This window comes from Mustela nivalis (assembly GCF_964662115.1).
Source record: "Mustela nivalis genome assembly, chromosome: 7".
Lineage (NCBI taxonomy): Eukaryota > Metazoa > Chordata > Mammalia > Carnivora > Mustelidae > Mustela > Mustela nivalis.
In genome coordinates this window covers 72,261,351-72,274,647 of record NC_139026.1, presented here as the reverse complement: position 1 = coordinate 72,274,647, position 13,297 = coordinate 72,261,351, and the positions used below count along the sequence as shown (strand labels likewise).

Genomic DNA, 13,297 nt, shown 5'->3' with positions numbered 1-13,297 from the left:
TTGCAACCACATTTTTCCCTCCTAAAATATAAGACATCACTAAAGAAATAAGTAAAACCTATAACTATTTGCTGTATTATTTTACCATTTAATTATTATGATTAAATGTACACAATATTTATAGTTTAGCAAATAGTAAGAAAGCATATACCTACAGAACCACCACATAGGACGTTCCTGGCACTCTCCCTTAGAGCCAAAGCTCTCCCTTACCCAAATACTTCCTCCCACAGCTCAGCCTCTTTCCTTATTCTTAATTAGGATTCCCTGGTTCTTGTAGTAGCATTTGTTTTTGCTTTTCAATATTTCAATATTTCTTTGCTCTTCAATATCTCATTGACTATTCTATAAATTTCCATCTTGATGATAATTATTTCCAATTTTTGGCAAATATAAATATTTCTCATGTGAGCATTCTTATGTTTCCTGATACACATATGTACATATTTCTCTGGGATATCTATCCAGGATTGCTATGCTTGAGCAGGGGATATAAATTTCGCCTTTATTAGGTATTATACTCAAAAGTGGTTGCTCTAATTGATAGCCAAAAAAGTACTGTATAAATGGTTGTTACTCTAAATCCTTGCTAATGCTCTGACCAGCTAGTTATTTTAGGTTTCCCCATTCTGAAGTACGTGTAGTGGGATCCTGTAAGTTTACTTTGTATTTCCTTGAATACTATTGATATTAAGCACTTTTTAATATGTTTGGACACTGGGACATACTATTGTCCATTTGGATTTCTTCTTTTGCCACTTGCCTATCAGATCATATGATTAGATTATATAATTAGATATGATCTAATATGCCTATTAGATTATAGATTAGATTATATGCTACCTGATTTATAGCTTTTAAAAATCTATTCTGATACGATCTTCATCAATGATATTCTGCAATTTTATTCTACCACTCTATGTCTTGACTTTTCCCTCTTTTTAGGTGCTTTCTGATAAACAATAAAATAATGTAGCCCTTAATGTAAAGGATGAACTCTGGGCAATAAATGATGTATCAATTATAAATTGTAAAAGAAAAAAAAAAAGTACCATTCTGGTAGGATATGTTAATAAATGAGGCTATGAATGCGTTGGGGGGGTGTACTGGGGGTATATGAAAACTTTCCGTTCTGTCTTCTCATACTTCTCTGAACCTAAAACTGCTTTGGAAAAAAAGAAAAAAGGTCTGTTTAAAAATAATGCAGGATGTGAGCTTTCTTCATTTAAGAGATCATCTCTACTCCCAAGTCATAAAGCTATTTTCTTAGATTCTCTTAGATTCTCTTTGCCTCTTACACTTAATTGATTTTTGTGTGTGGTGTGATGTAAATTTTGTTTTTTCTGTAGATAATCAATTTTCCCAGTACCAAGTATTAAAAAGTCTATTTTTCTATTGCTTTGAAATAGCACCTTTATTGTAAATAAAGAGCCCATATATTCAAGAGTCTGTTTCTGATTTCTCTAGTTCGCTTTATTTGTTTACTTGTTTACCCCTGACAGAATGTTTTTCTCAATTAATAGTTTTATAAAATCAGCAAGGCAAGTACTTCGACCCATTCTTTCTTTTCTAAGAGTGTCTTGACTATTCTTTGTCTTTTTCACTAAAATCAACTTTTCCTATTGCTCCCCAGTGCACGTGCGTGTGCGCACACACACACATTTTAAAATTATCCAAATAAATAATAACCGGTTGGCTTTTTCTTTGTGATTACACTGTACTTATAAATCAATTTGGCAGTAAGGAGCATCTCTACAATATTGGATCCTTTAGTTCATGAACATCATTTATTTCAGCCTTGAAAATATTTCTTAAAGTTTCAGAATTATCCCCATAGGGATGCTACATATCTCTTATTATTAAACATGAGGTAAGGGTGCCTGGGTGGCTCAGTCAGTTAAGTTTAGGTCATGATCCCAGAGTCCTGGGATCAAGCCCACCATGGGGTTCTCTTCTTCCCCCTCTATCCCTCCCCCTCACTTGTGTGCACTCTCTCTAACAAAATCTTTTTTAAAAAATGAGGTATAAAGTGATGCTGATATATAGAAATACAGTTGCTTTCTTATATTGTATGCATCAAACTTGCTAAGCACTCTTTTTAATTCATTTTATCTGCCAATATGACAGTTGGTTGTTTCTTTTCCAATAATAACTCTATTTCTTTATCTTGCCTTACTACATTGGCTAGCATCTCCAGAAAAAATGCTAAATAGCAGGAGTGATAGAAAATATCCTTGTCTTGTTCTTGATCACAAAAAGAAAGCTTCCAACTTATACTATTATAATTTATATTTGCTATGGGTATTTTATATCACATTAAAGAAATGCTTTCCTATTTTTAGCTTTCTAAAACTTTTAAAAAACCAGAATAGATGTTGAATGTTAAGCTTTTTGTATTAATTGAAATGATCATTTAATACTTTTCTTTAATCTGTATTATATAGATTATTGCTTTTCTTTTTTTAATGTGTTAGCAAACCTAGAATTTCTGTAATAAACCAACTTGGTCATGGTTAGTGATCCTTTTTATATGCTGAATTTGGTTTGGTAATATTTGGTTGATGGTTTTTCCATTTATATTCATGAGAGGAATTTGCCTGTAAATGCTTTTCCTCATCATACTTGTCAAGTTTGGTATCAAGATTATATGATCTTTATAAAGTAAGTTTGTGAAAAAGACTTATGTAAAATTAGACTATTTCTTCCTTGAATTTGTCTGTGGAGCTACCTGCGTCTGGAATTTTCTTTATAGGCAGATTTTTGATTACTGAATTAAATTTCTTTAATGGTTACAGAACTATTCAGGTTCTCCTTTACTTTCTTTCTTTTTTTTTTTTTTAATTTATTTATTTGACAGAGAGAGATCACAAGTAGGCAGAGAGAGTTGAGGAAGCAGGCTCCCTGCTGGGCTTGATCCCTGGACCCCGGGACCATGACCTGAGCCAAAGGCAGAGGCTTTAACCCGCTGAGCCAACCAGGTCCCCCTCTCCCTTTCTTTTTGAGTAAATTTTGTTACATTGTGTTTTTCTAGGAACTTGGCCATTCATCCAATTCTTCATATTTACCAATGTGAAGTTGATAACATAAAGTTTGTAATATTCATTACTGTCTGTTTAATATTTACACAACTGTGATGATACAGTCTTTGTCATTCTTGATGTTGGTTATTTGCCCTTTATTACTTGCTCTCTTGTTTGTTCTCATCAGAGGACTGAAAAACTTGCTCTTCTTCTGCAACAATCAATTTTTTTTTACTTTCTTGGTCCTCTCCATATGACTATTTTCTACTTTACTAATTATGCTCTTGCTTTCATTGACTCTTGATTTTATTACTTTGAGTTCATTCCATTTTGTTTTTGCTTTTTTGAAATGCCTCCTTATTTTCATTCTTTATTTTTCTTAGTACTTTTATTTAAAATATAATTTTTCCAGGAAGTACTTCCTATAGGCATTCTATAATGGTAACATGTAAAAAGTTCTATTTGTTTAGTTTAAAATATTTAAAATTACTATTGTGATTTCTTTGAAATCTTGAAACTTATTTCTAGTTATACGTTTCTAAAATTTATTTGCAACTTGATTTCTAGTGAAACTGGTATGATTCCAATTCTTTGAAAACGGTTGAGACCCATTTTATGACTCAACATATAGCAATTTTTGTAATTTTTCCATGTCTTCTTCAAAGTAATGTCAGTTTTGCAATTTATGCAAAATTGACCTATAAGGTCAAGTTTCTTAAACTTGTCTTTCAACTCTATATCCTTACAGATTTTTTCTGTCTACTTTATTCTATCAATTACTAAAAGAACTGGTTTAAAATGTTATTGTGGGTTTGCATATTTCTCCTTGCTGTTTTGGCAATTTGTCCTTAATATATTTTGAGATTATGTTATTACGGGCATTTAGATTTTAAATTATGTTATCTTCTTACTGAATTGAAACTTCAGTTATTTACAAAGTGACTATTTCTAGTAATGGTCTGGGCTTTAAAATCCAAAGTTTACACTGTTCAATCAGTGTAGTTACACCAGTGTCCATGTGATAAATATTTGCAGGGTATAGTGTCTTCTATTATTACTTATATTTTACACACGAGCAATCAGTGGTTAAGGAACAAACTGAACAGTAGACATACAGATACCATCAGGAACTGAGCTCAATCTGTCTTCAAAGTCTATACTCTCAACACTATAGTTCTCTTATAAATTCCAAAAAGTATAGTCAGCTTAGGTTCAGGGGAGAAATGTTTTCACTTTAATTTCTGCAGAGAATTTCTGATGAATTGCTCTGCAATTTAATTTTTCTCTTAGCTCTGAGTTAAATTCTCATTTCTTTAATATTCTCTTAACATTATAATTTTTAAAATCCTTTACCATACAAAAAAGAGACCTTTCTTAATCCAGAACTGCAATGGGCAACCTCTCACTCACACACAAGAAAGGTAAGTCTTTAAAACTTCGCTCTTTGCCTTTGAAATAGGCATGATTATCAACAACTGTCAGGAGCCTGGTGCATGCTATTGAACTGCAAAACAGTATCTCAGTCTTCCCTAACCTAAATGAGGCAGCTGGCTACAATGTGGTCAAGATTTCTGAAGCTCACTGCAGCCTAACTTCAGGAAAAAGTCAAAAAGGATGGGTGCGATGCTGATTCATTTCTCCTGGAATAGACATAGTAGTCTTTTTAACATGAACACTAAGCAACTTCAGTAAAACTTTTGGAATCCCATACTTCTTGTATTTTCAAATTTTAGTATGAAGTCATATTTATTATTTAAAAAATTGTGTAAGGCACCTGGGTGGCCCAGGTCATGATATCAGGGTCCTGGGTTCAAGTCCCAAATCAGGGTCCCTACTCAGCGGGGAGTCTGTTTTTCTACTTCTACTCTTTCCCCCTGCTCATGATCTCTCTCTCTCAAATAAATAAATAAAATATTTAAAAATAAATAAGTATAAATAAACAACTGTGTAATCTACAAAGAAAGTTAAAACTACTCATGATTCCATGATCTAGAGCTAATATTTGATGTATTAACTTTCAGGTATTTTCCCTGTTAATTTTTATGCATTTGTAATATATTACAAATATTTTATTGACTGTATAATACAAATGTACTCAAATTTATCCAACTACTGTTCCAATGCTGGACAATTTAGTCAATCTCAAATTATTCCCATTATAAAATAATGAAAATGAACAAATATATTTATATCATTTGGTCTCTTCCTTTAATTATTTCATTAAGTTAGATTCCTGGAAGTGAAACTGCCAAATATTGTTTATTGGGCCCTAATATCCAGTCTCTTATTATTCCACTATAATAAGTTTTCCAGATTCATCTCTCAGAATAAAAACTACATTTTCCAGCCTTTTTAAGTATGGCTTTTTTGTATGACTATGTTCTAGCCAGTGGAATGTAAATGGAAGGGCTATGAACACCTTGCAGAAGATTTCCTCAAAGAGAGGGAGCATGATCTTCTCCTAGTAATATTCCCATCCTGTAGCTAGGACATGTACATGATGACTGGAATACCAATTCTGAATATTCTAAAACAAGAGAGTAAGAGATGAAGGATCTAGGTCCCTGATGACTGTGGAGTCACCCGACCAGCACCAAACTGCTTACACAGGCTTCACAAAGAGAAAATGTAAATTTCCATCTTTTAAAAAACTCTTTTGGATTACTTGTAACCCAAAGTTTTCCAAACTAGTGGAGTGGAAATGTTGCATAGAATGCTCTGGAAACATGTAAGGCTCATACCAGAGATGGCCAAATCACTTCCTAGAAAAGTTGAACAAATACAATGCTTTTCCAACAGTATTGAAAGCACCCACCTCGCCATATTCTTGTTACAACATTATCATTCCAAACTGCTTTTTACTGGTTGGATAGTATCCATAACCCTACATTTCTTTTATTAATATACTGTATTAGAATTACATTCCTCAATATTTGTTCTTATAGTTTATCTTTATAAATTAAGATGTTAGTGCCTTCTTGTAATAATAGCTCTTTACATGTGATGTTGGCCGTATTTACTAGAAGTAGCCCAAGATTTACATTTGCCTTTTAATTATATTGATATTGGTTTTCACTTGTAAAACTACATAAGTTTCATATTTGCAATAACCCATTTGTGACTTATTCCACTTCTGTTAAAATAAAAATCCATTAATCACAATGTTTTCTTCCATATTTTATTATTTCATTTGTCCCTGAATATATGAAGTCTTGTTTATAAATACTTTAAGGATATAATTTAGGTTTTAACAATTTTTAAGAAGGCAACAGCAACGATTGATTCTAAAGGTTTTCACAATTAAACTTACATCTTGAAGTTCTAGAAACGTAAATTATTAGACCATAAGAGTGGATTAATGAATAAATAAATTTTAGTTCACTATTCAAAAAGACCATTTTCTGTGATTCTTTTTAGGAAAAACAGAATTCCCTTTCCATCTTGCTAGTGATAAACTTCTAAACAAAGGATCCCTTACCTCCAACCTTTTCTGCTGTCACATACATGAAAGTTAGTCAACCACTAGAATATAGGAGGATTTTCAAGTCTAGGTCTGTGGTCAAACTTTCAGTTCCTATTCCCAGAGTATAACTTTTTTGAAAAGACAAACGAGCATTTCATAAATGCACTCACAGACAGATGCCCACTAAATATTTCTGCTAAGCAAATTGGAAAATATCTGTTTGTTCTGAGCAACATTATATTTTTGTACGTGTTTACAAAAATATACCCTGGATACTTAATAGTCTATGGAAGTTTTTGTAAAATATGTGACCTACCTATTGTGACCAAAATAGTTCTTTTGCAACAATGACAAAAAAGCAGGAACAAATGTTTTAAAAAAACATTTTTCAATGGAGAAAAAAAGCTTTCACAACTTCAAGAAAAGTGTATCTCATTAAGAAAACAAAAATAAAAGAAATGTTGCTATCATCTGCCAGTTTAGAGACATTACCTTCATAATGAGTTTCCAAATTATAATTACAAATCTAGTTGTCATCTGAATATAAAAGACTATGTAGTATAGTTTAATATGCATATGTCATATATTTTACTTATAAATTAAAAATAAGAGAAGGCATATAAACTACCATTTTTGTAAAGCAGCAAATGTAGTAATTGATTTTTCAAAGGTGTATATTAATGTATTTTATGAATATACCTTTTTCCTACCCAGTGCAGTGCCAAAATTCTCTGTTCAGCTTTCAGAATCTTGTAAACGGATTCACAGAGGAATTGTGTCATCAGCAAGAGGAGTGCTAGAAAAAATAAAAGTAGACCATTAACAGCACATTTTAGTAAATGCATCGACATAGGACTTTTGGAAGCAGGATTTTCAAAGATTTTTTTCCCAAGATTTTCAAAATAAATTTCTATATGTAAATTTACATAAATGTATAAAAATATAAAAAATATAATAAAGTTATTGTTTATGGGGAAAGGGGCATTAATTTGGCACTTTAATGCTACTGAGATGCCTAAATTATAACCATTACCGCTATTTCTGCTTCTGTACCTTCGCTTGCTAACCCATGAGGAGATGGAAAAATAACAGCAAACTTTCTATAGGCACTCTGTAACCATACAACCCCCGCCCAGAATTGAACCTGGCAGAGTGACTGCTCCCGGACCCCCCACCCAGCTCTGGGTACAAGAGATAATAACCATCTGGCACCCAGCGGCTTGACAGGGTGACAATCCTGAGGTGACACATACCCTAGCGGCGCCAACTAAGCAGTTTGAAGAATGACAGCCCTTTGACCTAACCAATAATCTGTTCCCAGCCTTTTCCCGCTCTGCAGTGCGCCAGTCATATTATAGAGTTGCTTTTTTATTTTCCCGTGGTATGTGGAGATTTGTTACAAGATGCTATGATGTATGCTAAGCCCCTGCCTCCCCAAAAATAGTGTATAAAAGGTGTTGTGATCCTGAGCTCGGGACTTCTTAGCGTCACCGGCAGCGAGAGCTCGGAGGTCCGGGTTTGAACTCGTAATAAACGACCCCTGCTGTTTGGCTTTGACTCTGGACTCTGGTGGTCGTCTTTGGGGGGTCTCGGAATTTGGGCGTTAGACTACCAGAATTAATCTAAAAACATATACACATATAAATTACATTACATACATATATGTATATATATATATTAATCCCCTCAGAAGTTGTTCATTCTGTCTAATTTTCATGTAAATATCGTGCAGATGCTATAGGACAGGCAAAATTAAAATAAATTTTTAGTTCTTGGAATGATTTATGAGAAATCGTCATGTGTCCTCATAGATCCTTTCCTTGATTCCTTTCAAATACCTGACAGTATCTGTCCACATGGTAACATCTTAGTGGGAGTCATTCAGCTATGTCTACATTCACAATTTTCACTATATATCTCTAGGACTGTGCTACTTAGCTCAACTTCAGAAATACTGTTCTTGCCACTTTCATGAGTGCACAAAAGCTCTGTTCTGTTTCCCCAGGCTGGACAGAAATGGCCTCTGCTACTCCGCTGAAATTCCTAGGTGTCAGACTTCTGAAAGCAGAGAACCCATACATGGTGGTCTAGCCATAGCCTGGGCCCCAGACCAGTTTATTCAGTATTAGTGTTAGTATTTATTAGTATTTATTCATTGTTAGTTCAATCCAGGGAGAGCTGGGTAATGCTTCCGTGTTCATTCTTACAACACCATTGATTATTCAGTTTTGATGACAAGATTTATGGCATTTGAGTAGTTTTATTACCATATGGTATCTGTCTGGAGCATGATGGGCAGGAAGGGATGTTACTTCACTTCAGTATCAGAACTTCTGCTAATAAACAGAAATCCAAAAGTCGTCACGCTGATGACTTCGCATTATTGGGGCACTTGGGTGGCTCAGTCGATTAAGCCTCTGACTCAATTTCAGCTCAGGTCATGTTCTCAGTTTTCTGCATGTGGCTCTGCACTCAGTGTGGAGCCTGCTTGAGATTCTCCTCTCTCTCTCACACACACACACACTCCCCCTTTGCCCCTCCTCCTGCTCTTTCTCTCAAAAAAAAAAAAAAAGCTCCACATTATTTCATTAGTTTGCTAATTATCCCATTGGAGAGTATTCCAAAATGAAAAAAGTTATTAAAAATTTTGAACATCAGAAATTATACTGCTGCAGTAAAGCAAAGGTTGTCTATACATAGTCTGCTAATTTAAAAAAAAATCCTTTTCATTAAAAATGTTACTAAAAAAGTACCCTAAACTCTACATTTTTTCAGTTAAGTGAAATGTCACATCTGACCAAATAAAGAGATCACACAGAATTTACCTAAGAATGAATAAAAATTTTGTCATATCCTGTATGTTGGCAACACAGAAATATACAGGTGGTAATTTTACCCACAAGAGGGAGCCTGTATTTTTATATTTTTGTCATAGAATTTGAAAAACTTGAATTAAAATATAAAATTCTAAAAATGTTTATTGATACCATATTCTTTATGTCAGGTCAATTTTTAAGAAAGTCAAACTTTGGTTGGCATAATTTTATTCAACCTTAACATACAGTACATCAGATAGTTGGAAGTATAATTAGAATTTTTACAAATTTCCTACCTATATATATTTTTTCATATATAAGAAGGAAAATGTAACTGCCAAAAGAAGCCTAAGAGAAAATTCCTTTTAGGTGGTAGTAACATTAGTTGGGATAAATTGCTAGAATTATTATGAGTGCTCTGGACACAGAAGTAAAATGCTATTTCAGTCATCCTTTTATCAGAAAAGAAGCTTGTGTAAACCAATAATTTTCTATGCATTTGTAGAACAGGAAACACCCTATTTAAAAAATTACTATGATGGCCATTCTCACTCATATTACTTAAAACTTGCTTAAGAAAGGATACAACTGGCATAATAACACTATGATGAACTCTCCTTTCTCAGAGTTGAGAATAAAAATTATTTTTTAAAAAAAAGTAAGCTTTATTCCTTCATAGTCTATGATCTCCCTAAATAGTATTATAAATTACGACTTTCCAAATATATATGCTCTAGATTTTGTAAAAACATAACACAATCATCAACTTAAAAACTACCTTATAAAACAAACTAGAGCAACTCTTACCAACCCAGAGTGCTCTGCTCTATCACATTCAGAGACAGTAACAATCCAGCTGAAATTTGTTTTGTGATCCCTCATAGAGTGCAAGGAAGACAGAGGACAAACTGTCCCTCTCCCCCAGAGCCCTCAGCTACTCCACCATGTTAAATAATGCGGCAGGGAGTCAAAGAGAAGGGGTTAATCACTGCTATTGTGCTTCCTTCTGGAATTCCAACCTATCCATTAAATCATTGTTTTTTCTCCCACTAGGGACTGTGAATCTAATGGACCTAAAATCAATACCTTATAAATGACATAAAAAATATATTCATTTTATGGACTAATGTACCCTAGTGTCTGAATCCTATTTACACCCTCTACTTTAAAAAGGACCAACAGACCCATTTCTGCTGGTAAAAGGTTCCTCAGTCACTGGTGACGTGCAGCAGAATGCAATGTCATAGGAAAGTGCAGCTGGAGGGAAAGATTGGTGGTTGCAGATCTGCTCTTACAGAAACTTTAAACCTGGTGGGCGTGCTTGTGTTAAGAAACACAACCAGGGAGGAGCCCATGCAGGTTGCTCCCTAGAGCTCACTGTGCTCTGAGGTGTGTGGGCAGGCCTCCTCTGTTCCGTTATCATGTTTCTAAACTTACATAAAATTTTGAGTGCATCAAATATTACATAATATTGAAAAAAAAACAAAAAAGTAACTTCCATTTAATAGTGAATTCTATAATGATTGAAAAAAACTGGATAAAAAATCCTGAAAGGCAGAAATGCTCATAATAGACTGAAGAGATATTAGCCAAGTAAACGTACTATGAGATTACACATTAAACCACTGTCATAGACCAGCTCGTAGGCATTTCCTCTATCAGAATCAGCAGAAAAAACACCATAAAAAGATACACGACTATCTGCTGGTTTTTTTTAATGTATTAAGAACACACACACACACACACAAACGAAGGTTTTATATTTATAGAATAGTCTTTAATGCAAAGGACCCACATACTTGCTTCAAATGCCCTTCTTATCAATAACAAAGTATCATGTTTAGCTAAACAACAAAAAAAACCTCTCAATTTACAATGTTAGTAACTTTATAAAGGGATAGCTTCTTCTACTTATAGTATATTTAAAACATCAAATACAGAACAATCCTGAAAAACACAAAATTATCTGCAGTGCAAAGATAAAAGATGGCCAAAAAAAGGAACAAGAAAGCTAAAAACTAAAGGAAGATCTATTTTCCTGAAAACAACAACAAAAAACATCATTTGACTTACTCTTTGTGTCAATGGGTACAAATCAAAATAAAAAGTAATGAACAGGAAAAGCAAATTGAAAACAGATACTTTTTGAGATAATTCTAGCAACAGGTCAGCCTGAGAGTCCCTGTTCAGTTTTACTAGCTTAAAATCCACATAGTTACAAAATTACAGATTGAAATTTTAAAAAGAAAAAAAAAAAAACTGTTGTTCTTTATTCCAATTGCCAACCAGAGCCATTTATCCCCTATTAGATAAAGTATAATAGACTCTACCGAAAGGGTCATTGGCCTTCCATTTAATGATATTGCCAGCCCCAATCTGCATTTTCCCGGCAATGTCCCTCAACACAGAATAAATGGCTGATCTCTTCACAATAACAGCTGATTTCTATTTATTAAGCTAAAAAGGTCACCATTTTCTACGGCTGGGCCGCCCTGCACTATTGATAATTTTATGCATAAACAAATGGCAAATTTGTGCCACATAAATATGCATTAGCAATTACTTTTTCCTCGGGCAACGCTCACCGCATGCAAATGTGTACCTCGAAGGGCCTGGTAGCTTTTGTTTTAGCTCTTGAACAGTGAAACAAAAGAGCACAATAAACAATTTTAAAATTGCCAATCAATAAGCAATGCAAATGCAAAGGTAAATGGCAAGAAACTTGCTTAGAAACAACAAAACAAAAAGTGAGGTGGAGCGGGCTTGGTGGAAGGATTTTCTTTTTTATATTATTTCATTTCTTTCCCTTCCATAATGAAAAGGCTAAAGTACTCTTGACACAGAACAGCTAGAGAAGCTGGTGCTAAAGCAGATGCCAGATGGGGAAAGTGGAAAATATACACATGTTGAGTAAACACACACACACACACATACACCCCAAAAGGGGGTATGGGAAAAACTGTGTTCCACTGTGATTTCAAGTGCATCACCTATTCAAATTTCTGATTTTTCAATTTCAGAGATTCAGAGAATTTTAAAACTGGGAGGAGCTACAGAGAAACATTGCCAAATCTTAATTCCACTGTACTGGGTTATGCTGTTTTCTAATACCATCTTCCTCAGACAATGGAAATATATCTGATCAATAAGTAGGATTTTTTAGGAATGTGAGAAAAAGTAATAAATGAGGAATACATAAACGAGAGAGAGACAGAGAGAGAGAGAGAGCAAAATATCTACATGTCCTGTAGATTATTCCAATCTCAGAATAATTCAAGACTAGTATCAGGGCATCAGGATAGAAAGATAAGGGGCAAATAAGGTGAGCGGTAAGAAAGCCTAGGAAGAAAAAGAAGTATTACCTAAGTTGAATATGAAAACAAATGATAACTCAAAAAAAGCTGGTATTTTTTAATAAAAAAATGAACTTCAATAAGGTTTTTTGTTTTGTTTTGTTTTGTTTTTTTTAGTGCTATCTATCAGGCACTGTTCTAAGTGCTTTACACACTTAGATCCACTAGGCTTGACCGTCCCAGAAACTTCTGTAGGTTAGTACATTTCATAGCATGCAGTTTCAAACAGAAAAGTTAGAAAACCTGACTGGTTACTCAAGGCAGTGCTAGATCTGGGCTTTGGACCCCGTCTGAGGCCAGCACCTGCAACTTCACTACTGTTTAAGACTGCCATCTGTTCCTTAAAACCCATCCATTATGACCTGATTGGAAAACCACTTTCCCAATGTACAGAGGGCCCTGCTTTGTATAAATAAGTAAAATTGTATTTTAAAGATCTAAATTCAAAATTTATGTAAGTTTCCTTAACCTAGTTGTTAAAATACCTTAGCTTCTATAAAATGCACAATTTGTATATTAGTATGAAGGCACATTAATACATGTACACTGAGAACATGCCATTGTCTTAATCATTTGGGGACAGAAGCACACTTTCTGATTCCCATCTTGATCTTTCTATAATTAAAGGTTTTAGTATTATGTAGC

General features: G+C 33.9%; 1 long non-coding RNA gene across 1 annotated transcript in view; it reads right to left on the bottom strand.

Moving 5' to 3' along the window:
- Positions 1–13,297, bottom strand: part of LOC309868580 — a 358,629-nt gene that overhangs the window by 85,515 nt on the left and 259,817 nt on the right. Inside the window, exon 4 of the long non-coding RNA XR_014313736.1 lies at positions 7,183–7,279. This is a non-coding gene — a long non-coding RNA (uncharacterized lncRNA). The remainder of the gene's footprint in view (positions 1–7,182; positions 7,280–13,297) is intronic.